General features: G+C 42.0%; 1 protein-coding gene across 1 annotated transcript in view; it reads left to right on the forward strand.

Annotated features, from left to right (window-relative positions):
- Positions 1–865: 865 nt before the first annotated feature.
- LOC125465245 (coiled-coil domain-containing protein 183-like) overlaps positions 866–12,205 on the forward strand; it is a 72,489-nt gene continuing 61,149 nt past the window's right edge. Inside the window, exon 1 of the mRNA XM_048558522.2 lies at positions 866–1,084. The gene's annotated coding sequence lies outside the window, so the exon portion shown is untranslated. The remainder of the gene's footprint in view (positions 1,085–12,205) is intronic.

The following is a 12,205-nucleotide window of genomic DNA, read 5'->3' on the forward strand; positions in this document are numbered from 1 at the left end:
ATATCAAATGTAGTATATTTGTGGATGGAAATAAAGATAGGTGAAAAAAGTGGCCAACAAAGGAAAGAATAAATTACGTGTCCTCTGGTGATGTAATCTACGTTATATTCATATTGCTGCCACTAAACAGGCCCCCAGACTGCTGAGCCGAGCAAACAATTTTGTTATTTTAGCAGATAGAATACCTGTAACTGTAAAAATAATATTAATGCTCAGTTTCAATAGGTAATAAACATAAAAAAATTGCGATATGACTTCTCTCAGTTGTGCACTGAGCTGCTGAACTACTCCAGATTCACACAGGTCACAGAAAATTTGGAGGGAACGCTGGGTCAGACTGGTCTGAAATTGGAGTTTTGTTCTCCTTTTTGGGATGAGGGCAAGGAGAGCATTTGTTGCCTATTTCTAATTGCCCTTGAGTAGGTGATGGTGCATGCATTTCGAAATCCAATCAGCTTGCCACTTTTTATAGGAAGGCTCAATTTGTCATCCTGTATATTCCCCAGCTGCAACTTTTCTGCTGTTTTCCCCAAGGAATCACAGTGACATCCATCAAGAGTCAAAATGAGTTGACCAGAAAAGGCTCCATGAGTGACAGCTCTGACAGCACTCAATGATTTCTCTGACAAAGTCAGTCTGTCTTGTGTGTTGAAGGCTGGAGGGAGTTGCTGTGCAGTGCTGATTAGGTGAGGAATGCTACGTGCTGTTATTAACTCAACTTTGCAACAGCTCCCTCTCCTGGTGCTTTCCTCAACCCTCAATCAGCTTACAACTTCCCTTCCATATTTGCATTATATTGTCTGCCTAGTGTCAGGACAGCTTGAAATATTTCAGAAGATAAGTTCTCCATCCTTATGGAATTGAGGAAACTCCGAAGCAGCTGGATGCACACACTGAGGCTACAGTGAATCAGCGTGCTGAATTACAGAACATTGAGAAGGTTTAATACTGTTTGTGAGTCAGAGTCCAAGAACTTTTGTAATGATACATGTAACACCTAAATATTCCTGAGTTGCTGAACCTTTATCGTTTTGACAAGAAAAAGATTTGCTATTATCATCATGTAGTAACTTGAGGTTGTCCAGTAAGTTGAAGTTTTTGTGACTATATTATTTCATTCGTGGTTTGCACCACCAAGTGACATGCATGTAAATGAAGCTGAGTATTTGAAATGGAACAAATTTGCTGTCATTTTGTGCAACGGCAAAGCCGATAGAAAGTCTGTCACCTATGACTTTGTTACTACAGGTGATTATGTCAAACATGGATAATTTCAGAGACAACTGTAAAGCTCCTTCTAACGTTTTGACTAGCCAACTTACTACAATAGAAACCTCAGAGCACTTAGTGTCATACTGCTGATCAGTACAGTCCTTTACAATGAGGAAGAATTGAGTGTTTCAACTTGTTTTGAGTAATGGATTGAGACAGAACTTTGCTGATATCAAAGACAGCTGAGGTGATTTAATTCATTGGCTCATATTTCAGAATTGGTCTGAGGGATCATGGACCACTTCAGTTAAAATTTCCGCAGACTCTGTTTCATTTTGTGGGCTCCTGGTTTGTTATTTCACCTAATACATGTTAGAGAGCCAGGATACGCTGAGACGTGTGACTGATTAATGGTCTCTTTTGACCAGAATATTAATGTAACCCATTCAATGCAAGCCTATGAGTTAGTTGCAAAGGTTATCTCATGAACGGTGACTCTATTGAATTGTGTAGGTATGTCATCTTAACTTATCACAGTAGCTTCAGCAAAACTGGTAAAAGTCCCAAAGGAGGTTTGCTGTCAGTGTATCTATCAGGTTGATTACATCTGAATTACTTGTCACTACTGTGATATGTGTGGTTAATATGTAGGTATGTTTTCTTGATATGCATGTAAGCAAATGAGGTGGCTTTTATTTTCCCAAAACTTTCAGCATTCTGATGTTAATAGTTTTCTATTTGGGTGTGAGCTGATTCATGCTCCCCTGACACTTTTCTCTCTGATATTTGTCAGGAGGAGATCAATTTACCTTGCAGCCCCTATCTACACCCAGACTTTCGAACAGCATTCCCACCCATTGAAATTCCTTTCCTAAATCTTCTCACATTCATCCTTGCTTATTCTTCATTGTTTACAACATTCAGAGATTAATTTCATTCTTATTAACTCCTGCAGTATCTATTTGGTCAGAAACTTCCTCAGACTTTAATAAAGCAGAGAACTCTGGCTGCTGAAGATCTGAAAATGAAATTGTTGGAGAAACTCAGCACATTTGGGTGTAGAGAAAAAGAAAGAGTTCCTGTTTCAAGTCCAATTCTAAAGAAGGGTCACGGAAGTGACAATTTGATTAGGAATAATCCTTCTCAGAATTTTCCAGCCATTGACATTCTGTGCTGAATGTCACAAAAGAACTTGTTTACTCTTTCTGCTTCTTGGCCAGGCTCCAGGATGTACTCAAAGATCTGGACTTGTAGTATGCACTCAGTTCAGGACGGACCGCAGCATCTTGAAGTGGTTCAAAGCTTTTACAAAATTAATGAATAGCTGCTTGATTGTGCTTCATAACATACATTTCAGTGGAAATTCAGATGCTTGTGAATCACTTTGTACACCTTTCAAACACTTTGACCTGATAATAAGATCTTTGTCTTCCTCAGACTTATATGAACCCTCCCTTTGATGTATACTCAAAGACCCCATAGTTGCTTTTATGAAGGCACTCTTTCACTCGGAAGGGTGTTTTGCTCTCTTGGGAGTATCCTCTCTGTCATGTAACAGCCCTAAGAAACAAAAACAACCATTACAAGCTCACTGTTTGGTAGAGTTCCTGGACTTTGGAAAGATCATGGAGTTTGGCTCAGAACGAAGATCAAAGTACAGCAGGCAGTGAATCTTTCCATCATTTTTTTTCTGTGTGAAATATTTGGAAAACATTTCGGCATAACATAAAGCAACTTGATGCATTCCAAGATAACAAAGCGTGGAGCTGGATGAACACAGTGGGCCAAGCAGCATCTCAGGAGCACAAAAGCTGACGTTTCGGGCCTAGACCCTTCATGAGAGAGCCTCTGATGAAGGGTCTAGGCCCAAAACATCAGCTTTTGTGCTCCTGAGATGCTGCTTCGCCCGCTATGTTCATCCAGCTCCACACTTTATTATCTTGGATTCTCCAGCATCTGCAGTTCCCATTATCTCTTATCTTTGATGCATTCCAACTTTGCTGTCTGTGATCTGACTGTGATACCAGCTGGCAGGACAAAATCCTCAAGATCGAGGTTCCAGCTAAGTGCTGCATTCCTGCCATCAAGAATATGACTATCAGAGTTCAGCTTTGTCGGCACAGTAACCTGACTCACACGGAGGATTCCTAGACATTAATGGACAGTGCTCTGCAGCCAACTGAGCACAGAAATCCAGATCACAGGACATCCCAAAACTGAGATATAAACACAAGCTGGAAGCCAATTTCAGAGCGTGTAAGCTGGATACGCAGGAAAACAAAAACAATTTCGGACAGAGTCAAGTGGAGGAGTCTTTGTTATCAGATGATTTTGACTTTCGACGGGACAGAGTCAAGTATCTTCAGGATGAATAAACCTGCTACAGTTGATGCCTTCACCCAAACTTCTAACACTGACTGCACAATACAATATTTGCAAATGGTTCTGTAAAATTAAGACCTGGCCCTAACAAAGAAGAACAAAGAACAATATAACACAGGAACAGGTCCTTTGGCTCTCCACACCTGTATCAAAGCTTTCGCCTTTCCATACGAAAACTGTCTTCACTTACACAATCCATATCCCTCTATTCCTTTCCTATTTATGTATGTGTCCAGGTGCATTTTGAATGCTGCTATTGTGTCTGCTTCCACCACCCCACCTCTGGCATCTCGTTCCAGGCACTCACCACCCTTTGTGTTGAAAACTTACCTCACACAGCATCTCTTCCCCCAGCACCTCACACCTTAAATCTGTGCCCCGTAATAATTGAACCCTCCACCCTGGGAAAAAGACTCATACTTTCCACTGTTTCCATGCCATTCACAATCTTATACATTTTCAGGCCACCCCTCAACTTTCTGCATTCCAGTGAAAACAAGCCCAGTTTATCCAACCTTTCTTCACAGCTAAATTCCTGGTTACCATTCTGGTAAAACTTTCCTGTATTCTCTCCAAAACATCCACATCCTTTTGGTAGTGTGTTGACTGGAACAATACACAATATGCCAATTGTGGCCTAATGAAAATTCTATAAAGCTGCAGCATAACTTGGCTATTCTTATATTCAGTGCTCCTTGCAATGAAGGCAATCATGCCATCGGCCTTTTTCACTGTCTTATTGCCTAAGCTGCCAGCTTCTGTGATATGTGGATCTGCATACCCAGATCACTCTGGAAATCAATACTCCAAAGGATCCTGCCATTCACTATAATTTCCACCTGGACCTAATCTTCCAAAATACATCACCTCACATTTGTCCAGATTACACTCCTCCACCACTTTTCTGTCCATGTTTACAACTGATCTATATCCTGCTGTATCCTCTGACAGTTCTCCTCACTGTCCGCAACTCCACGAATCTTTATATCAGGTGCAAACGTACTCCTTAGACTAGTCACATTTTCCTCCAAATCATTTCTGTTGACCACAAACAGCTTAGGTCCCAGCACTGATCCTTGTGAAACACCACTAGTCACAACCCTCCATTCCAGAAAGCATCGTTTCACTGCTACCCTCTGTCTCCTGTGACTCAGTCAGTTCTGTATCCATCTTGTTAGTTCACTTCAATACCTTGTGATTTCACCTTTTGTACTAGTACGCCATAAGGGGCCTCATCAAAGACTTTACTGACGTCCGTATAGACAGCATCAAATGTTTTCCCTCGTCCATCATCTTCACTACCTCCTCAAAAAACTAGATCATGTTAGTGAGGCAGGACCTGCCCCTGTCAAAAATCACGCTGTCTATCGCTAATAAGCCCAGTTGCTTCTAAATGCATACAGATCTTGTCACTGAGAATCTTTTCCAATAATTTTCCTACCACCAACGTGAGACTCTCAGGCATGTAATTTCCAGTGTTATCCCTGTCACCTTTCTTAAATAGTCAGCCAATTTTGGCTATTCTCCAGTCCTCCTGGACCTCAACCTTGGCCAAAGAGGATATAAAGATGTCCCTGTCAATGCTCCAGCGATTTGTTCTCTTGTCTCCCTCAATATTCCGGGATAGATCCCATCAGGACCCAGGGATGTATCTACCTTAATACTTTTTAAAACACACAACACCTTTTTCTTTGACTTTTAACTTGGCCTAGAGTTTGATACTCCCTTGCCTGAGATCATCCTCCATCAATTCCTTCTCTTTGGTGAATACTGACACAAAGTGTTTGTTTACTCACCTACCTCTTCTGGCTCCACACATAGATTTCCTCGTTTGTCTTTGAGTGGTACAACCCTTTCCCTGGCTACCATTTTGTTTTTTAGATATGTATAAAAAGCTTTGGGATTCTTCTTAATATTATTTGCTATGAATTTTCATGCCCCTTTTTTGGCCCTTCTAATTCCGTATTCTTTCCTACTTTCTTTCTGTACTTCAAGGCCTTTGCTAGGTCCCGTCCCCCTAGATCTTGCAGATCTTCCCTTTACTTTTGAACCAAGATCATAACATCTTTTGTCATCCAAGATTCACATAACTTGCCATATCTATCCTTCATTCTCGCAGGAACCCGCCACTCCTGAACTCTTACCAACTGGCGTTTAAAATATTCCCACATGTCCGATGTGGGTTTACGCTCAAACGGCTGTCTCCAATCAACTCTCTCCAGTTCCTGTCTAATATTGTTGTAGTTCGCCTTCCCACAGTTTAACAGCTTTACCCTTGGACTGTTGTTATCCTTATCCATGAGTATCTTAAAACTCATGGTATTATGGTCGCTGCTCCCAAAATATTCCCCCACTGAAACTTCACTCATCTGGCCGGGCTCCTTTCCCAAAATCAGGTCCAGTATAACCCCTTCCCTGGCTGAATTGTTTACATATTGTGTCAAGAAACCCTCCTGAATGGTCGTTATAAATTCTGCTCCATCCAAAGTGAGTCCTAGTCAATTTTGCAGGGGGACGTTAAAGTCACCCAGGCTGACAACCCTGCTGTTTTTACGTCTTTCCAAAGTCTGTCTATATGTTCTGTCCTACATCTCCTGCTGGCTGTTGGGAAGCCTGTAGAATACCCCCGGCCTTGTGATTTCACCTTTCCTATTCCTCAGTTCTACCCATATTACCTTGTTTCATGAGTACTCTGATGTATCATCCCTCAGTTTCAGTCTGAGATACTCCTTTACCAAGTAATGCAGCTCCCCAGCTCCTTTTATATCCATTTCTATCACACCTGAAACATCTAAATCCTGGTACATTCATCTGCCAGCCCTGTCCCTCTTTCAGTCGTCTCCATGATCGCAATAATGTCATAGTTTCAAGTACTAACAAAGCTCTGAGTTCATCTACTTTGCGTTTTTATACTTTTCACATTGAAACACATGCATTTCAGACCACATCCCCATCTCTTTTCAGCAGCATTTCCCTGCCTGTTTTTGTTCTTAATCATGTTTACCTTGGTATCTACATCTCCCTCAATTTCTGCATCTACTGCCTTACTCCCCTGGTTCCCGTTCCCATTCCCCTGCCACACTAGTTTAAACCCTCCCCAACCACTCAACCAAGTCCGCTGCCACCCCTCCCAGGGCATCAGTCCAGATCCTGCCCAGGTATAATCCATCCAAGAACAAAAACAAAGTTGCTGGAAAAGCTCAGCAGGTCTGGCAGCATCTGTGGAGAAGAAAACAGAGTTAACGTTTTGGTTCCGGTGACCCTTCCTCAGAACCTGAAATGTTAATTCCGGTTTTTCCTCCACAGATGCTGCCAGACCTGCTGAGCTTTTTCCAGAAAATTTGTTTTTGTTCCAGATTTACAGCATCCGCAGTTCTTTTGGTTTTTATAATCCGTCCAGTTTGTACAGGTCCCACCATCCCCAGGACTGGTCCCAATGACCCCCCCGAATCTGAAACTCTCCCTCTCATAACATCTTTTCAGCCACGTGTTCATCCCATATGTCCTGTCATTTCTACTCTGACTAGCTTGTGGCACTGGTAGTAATCCTGAGATAACTACCTTTGAGGTCCCACATTTTAACTTTCTTTCGAGTTCTCTATATTCTGCATTTGGAGCTCACCCCCACCTCTGTTGTTAGTATCAATGAGTAACACAACCACTGGCTGTTCGCCCAGCCCCTTCAGAATGTCCTGCAACTGCTCCAAGATGTCCAGGACTCGAGCACCACAGAGGCAACACGCCATTCTAGACTCTCATTTGTGGCCACAGAAATCCCTATTTATTCTCCTTATAATTGAATCCCCTATAACTATTGCATTTCTATGCCTATTTCTCCATCCCTCTCTAGCAGAGCAGAGGCCATTCCCCTCAACGGTATCCAAGACAATATATCTGTCTTGCAGGGGAATAGCCACAGGAGATTCCTGTACTGCCTGCTGAGCCCACCCTGCTCTGCTCAATGGTCACCTATTCCCTTCCTGCCTGTGGAGTCTGAGCCTGCAGTGTGACCACCTCTCTATATGTGCTATCCATCATATGAGATCATATCAACCTAGACTGTAGACAGATCGTTTCCTTTTTCATTTTTGCTAAATGCTCCTCTGTCAAAGCAACTGGAGAATCTACAGTATCTACAAAGATTACAGACATAGTTTGACCCATATACACATAGCTGTTCTTCCTCATGTGTTAGCTCGTAGTCTGGACGTTTCTTTGTTCACCATTCTTCTGTTCTAGGTTTGCTCTTCTATTACTCCTAAATAACTACAATAATTGTATCAGTGATAATGGGAACTGCAGATGCTGGAGAATCCCAAGATAACAAAGCGTGGAGATGGATGAACACAGCAGGCCAAGCAGCATCTCAGGAACAGCAACTCATATTCGGCTTGGGAACCCTGCAGCCCAATGGTATCAACGTGGACTTCACAAGCTTCAAAATCTCCCCTTCCCCTACTGCATCCCAAAACCAGCCCAGTTCTTCCCCTCCCCCCATTGCATCACAAAACCAGCCCAGCTCGTCCCCTCCCCACCACTGCATCCCAAAACCAGCCCAGCCTGTCTCTGCTTCCCTAACCTGTTCTTCCTCTCACCCATCCCTTTCTCCCACCTCAAGCTGCACCTCCATTTCCTACCTACCACCTCATCCCGCCTCCTTGATCTGTCCATCTTCCCTGGACTGACCTATCCCCTCCCTACCTCCTCACCTATACTCTCCTCTCTACCTATCTTCTTTTCTCTCCATCTTCGGTCCGCCTCCCCCTCTCTCCCTATTTATTCCAGTTCCCTCTCCCCATCCCCCTCTCTGATGAAGGGTCTAGGCCCGAAACGTCAGCTTTTGTGCTCCTGAGATCTGCTTGGCCTGCTGTGTTCATCCAGTTCCACACCTTGTTAACCACAATAATTGTGGTTGGTTATTAAAGAAAGGAAGGAAGCGAGGATGTAGATGTTATCTTGCATCTAGAAATTGTACAAGACTGGGGAAGATTGATAAAAGGACAAATGTAAAGCTTTATATCTGAATGCATGCAGCATACCGATTAAAATTAAGGAGTTAACAGCACAAACAGAGACAAATAGGTTTAATCGGTGGCAATTAGTGAAACATGGTCACAAGGAAACCAGGTTTGGGAGGCATTCAGTGTTTGGAAAGATGTCCAGAATGGATAAAGCAGGTGTTACAATTTCCCAGGTGGAAATAATCCATAAGTTCCTTGTTAGTATAGTTCCACAGTAGAGCAGAGTATAAGCCAAGAAATACTGGGGGCTTGTAAAACAGATACAACAATCATGAGCAATTTTAAAATGCACACAGACTGGATTAACCAAATCAGCAAGGGTAGCCTCAAGGGAAAGTTCATAGACAGTACAGAGAAAGTATTTTTGGAGCTGCATCAAAGGCCATCCTAGTCTGAAAATGCCTGATCTTGTCTGATCTTGGAAGCTAAGCAGATTCAGGCTTGGTTAGTACTTGCATGGGATACTGCCTGGGCATACCAGCTGCAGTAAGCTTAAAAAAAAGGGTGGCACAGTTAGTACTGTTGCCTCACAGCACCAAGGGCCCAGTTTCAATTCCACTCTTGGTTGACTGTCTATGTGGAGTTTGTACATTCTCCTGTGTCTGTGTGAGTTTCCTCTGGGGCTCCAGTTTCCTCCCACAGGCCAAAGATGTGCAGGTTAGGCGGATCGGCCATGCTAAATTGCCCATAGTGTTCAGGGATGTGTAGCTTATAGGGGGATGGGTCTGGGTGGGATGCTCTGAGGGTCAGTGTGGACTTGTTGGGCCAAAGGGCCTGTTTCCACACTCTAGGGATTCTAAGAATTGTTCGGCAACCCGCCAGGAAAAAGCTATTACAGATTAATATTGTGTAATGAAATGGGATTAATTAGTAATCTCATGGCCATGGATCCTCTGGGGAATAGTGACCATAGAATACTGAATTTCAAATTTAATTTGAGGATCAGAAACTGGAGTCCATCCAGTATTCTGTTGTTAAACAAAGGCAAGAGAACAGATTTGGCCAAAGTGGTCTAGTCAGGAAGACTAATGAAAGTAGGACAACTGAACTGGGGGAAAAATACATTAGGGGAAAATGTATCTCTGGCTAAACGAGGGTGTAAGATAAAGGCAAAAACTAAGGCATGGCTTACCATATTGCAAAGTGGCAGGCTGGGGGATTGGGAAACATTTAAAGATCAACCAAGGGTTACTGAGAAAAGGTAATAAAAAGGGAAATTGTGAAATAAAACTATAGTAAAACATATAAACGGATAGCAAAAGCTTCTGTAAGTATATGAAAAGGAAGAGTGCAGCTTAAGTGAATGTTGGTCCCTTAGAGGATGAGACTGGTGAGTTGTTAATGGGAGCACAGAAATGGTAGATGTTATCAATATTTTGCCTCAGTTTTCACATTGAAATCCCAAACGTTACAGGTAATGCAGAGAAAAAAGAAACATAAAAAACACTTGCTATCACTAGAGAAAACATATTAAGTAAACTATTGAGATGAAAGGCAGATAAATCCCAGGGCCCGATGCCAGTATACTTGGATCTGAAAGGAATTGATAGCAGAGAATAGTATATGCATTGGTTATAATATTTCAAAATTTTCTGGATTCTGGAAAGGTTCTAGTGGATTCGAATAATGCTAATATAACACTGTCATTCAAGGGAGGAGGAAAGCAAAAAGCAGGAAACTATAGACCAGTTAGTTTAATTTCTGTCATTGGGAAATTGTTGAAATCCATTTTTAAGGAAGTCGTAACCTGACGTTTAGAAAGTCAAAATGCAACCCATTGGAGCTGGCTCTGTTGTATGAAGGGTAAATCATATTTGGCTAATTTGCTAGAGTTCTTTGAAGATGCAACAAACAAAACAGATAATGGGGTATGTCTTTCTATTCATTCATGGGGTGAGGGCATTGCTGGCTGGTCCAGCATTTATTGCCCACCCCAAAGGGCAAATAAAAGTCATTCACATTGCTGTGGTTTTGGAGTCACGTATAGTCCAAACCAGGTAAGAATGGCAGCTTCCTTCCCTCAATGACATTACTGAATCAGATGGGGTCTTCTGACAATCAGCAATGGATTCACGGTCAGATTTTCTAATTCCACATACTTTATCTGCCACAGCAGATTTCAATCCAGGTCCCCAGAACTTTACCTGGGTCTCTTGATTAATTGTCCAGTGATAATACCACTGGACCGTGGCCTTCCCTGACATTCTATTTTCCTGACTATCTGTATTAGGTGTCACTCAAAAGGTTTACACATTATGTAAGATCACATGAGATTATGGGCAATATATTAGTTTGGATAAAGAATTGGCTAACTAGCAGAAAGCAGAGAGTTGAGACAAATGGATCTTTTTCTGGTTGGCCAGCAATAAGTAGTGGGTGCCAGTGGGTTTGGTCCTGGGCCCCAACTTCTTACAATGTATTTTAATAACTTGGATGTAGAAAGAGAAAGTACTACAGCCAAATTTGCAGGTGATACTAAAATAGAACAATTGTAATGAAGAAATAAGCAGTTTAAAATGGATAGGTTTGATGAATAGGCCAGAATTTGGCAGATGGAGTTTAATGTGGATAGGTGTGAGGTACATGAGTTGCAGAAAGCTAGCATGCAGGTGCAGCAATGGAATTTTGTCACATTGCTAAAGGAATGGTGTTTAGGGAAGTGTTTACAACTGTACAAGGCATTAGTGAGTCTGCATCTGGAGTACTGCATACAATTTAGCTCCCCTTACTTTAGCAGGGATGTAATTGCATTGGAGTTCGGTATAGCATTTGGGGCTAAAGGAATCAAAGGTTATGAGGGAAAATGAGAACAGGCTATTGAGCTGCATGATCGGCTATGATCATAATAAGAGGTTGAAAAGACTCAAAACGCTGAATGGCCTGTTATGCTTTTATTTTCTATGTTTCTATGTTTATATAGTTCAGGGCAGGAAGAAAATTCCTTCAATTCTGGAAAGGGTCCATTGGATTGGAAAATGTAACACTTTTTTAAAAAAGCGTCTGGACTACTACTTGATATTAAGTATCCTGAGGCAGCTGTTTCTGCCAAGACTCCAAAGACAACTAGCAGAATGCCAGATCAACAGTCATCTGAATATTCTACCTTGATCCATTTTTACCTGCAAGAATTAAGTAATATTGGCCAACTGTTTTCCCCCAAAGCAAATCTGCCAGTGTAGGGATTGTGCATGTTATGGCAGTTTGAGGTAAGAGGTCATGTGATTAAACCTCAAGAATGCACCCAATTCAGTGTCTAACAACCTGAAATCAACCTCAACTTCCCATTACATTTGCCAAGGAAATTCCAGATATTGATCTTCTGTGCTTGAACCAAATTCAAGAGGACACATTTCAGTGATACAGCCATTCTTTACTCAGCCTCCTAGTGATATTCTGACTCTTGTGTGTTGGCTTTGAAGTGCTGAGTAATGCCAGAGCTGAGCACAATCAATGAAATGAAATGGCCACATGGTTGTATAACTGGCAAGGATGGTGGGTGGGATGGTTGCAGAGTGATGATGATGAGGTTTATTTAATTTTTAACTCTTAAAGTTGGCACCATATCAATTCCTGGATCTCTAACTCACTAT

Source organism: Stegostoma tigrinum, chromosome 29 (assembly GCF_030684315.1).
Source record: "Stegostoma tigrinum isolate sSteTig4 chromosome 29, sSteTig4.hap1, whole genome shotgun sequence".
Classification (NCBI taxonomy): domain Eukaryota; kingdom Metazoa; phylum Chordata; class Chondrichthyes; order Orectolobiformes; family Stegostomatidae; genus Stegostoma; species Stegostoma tigrinum.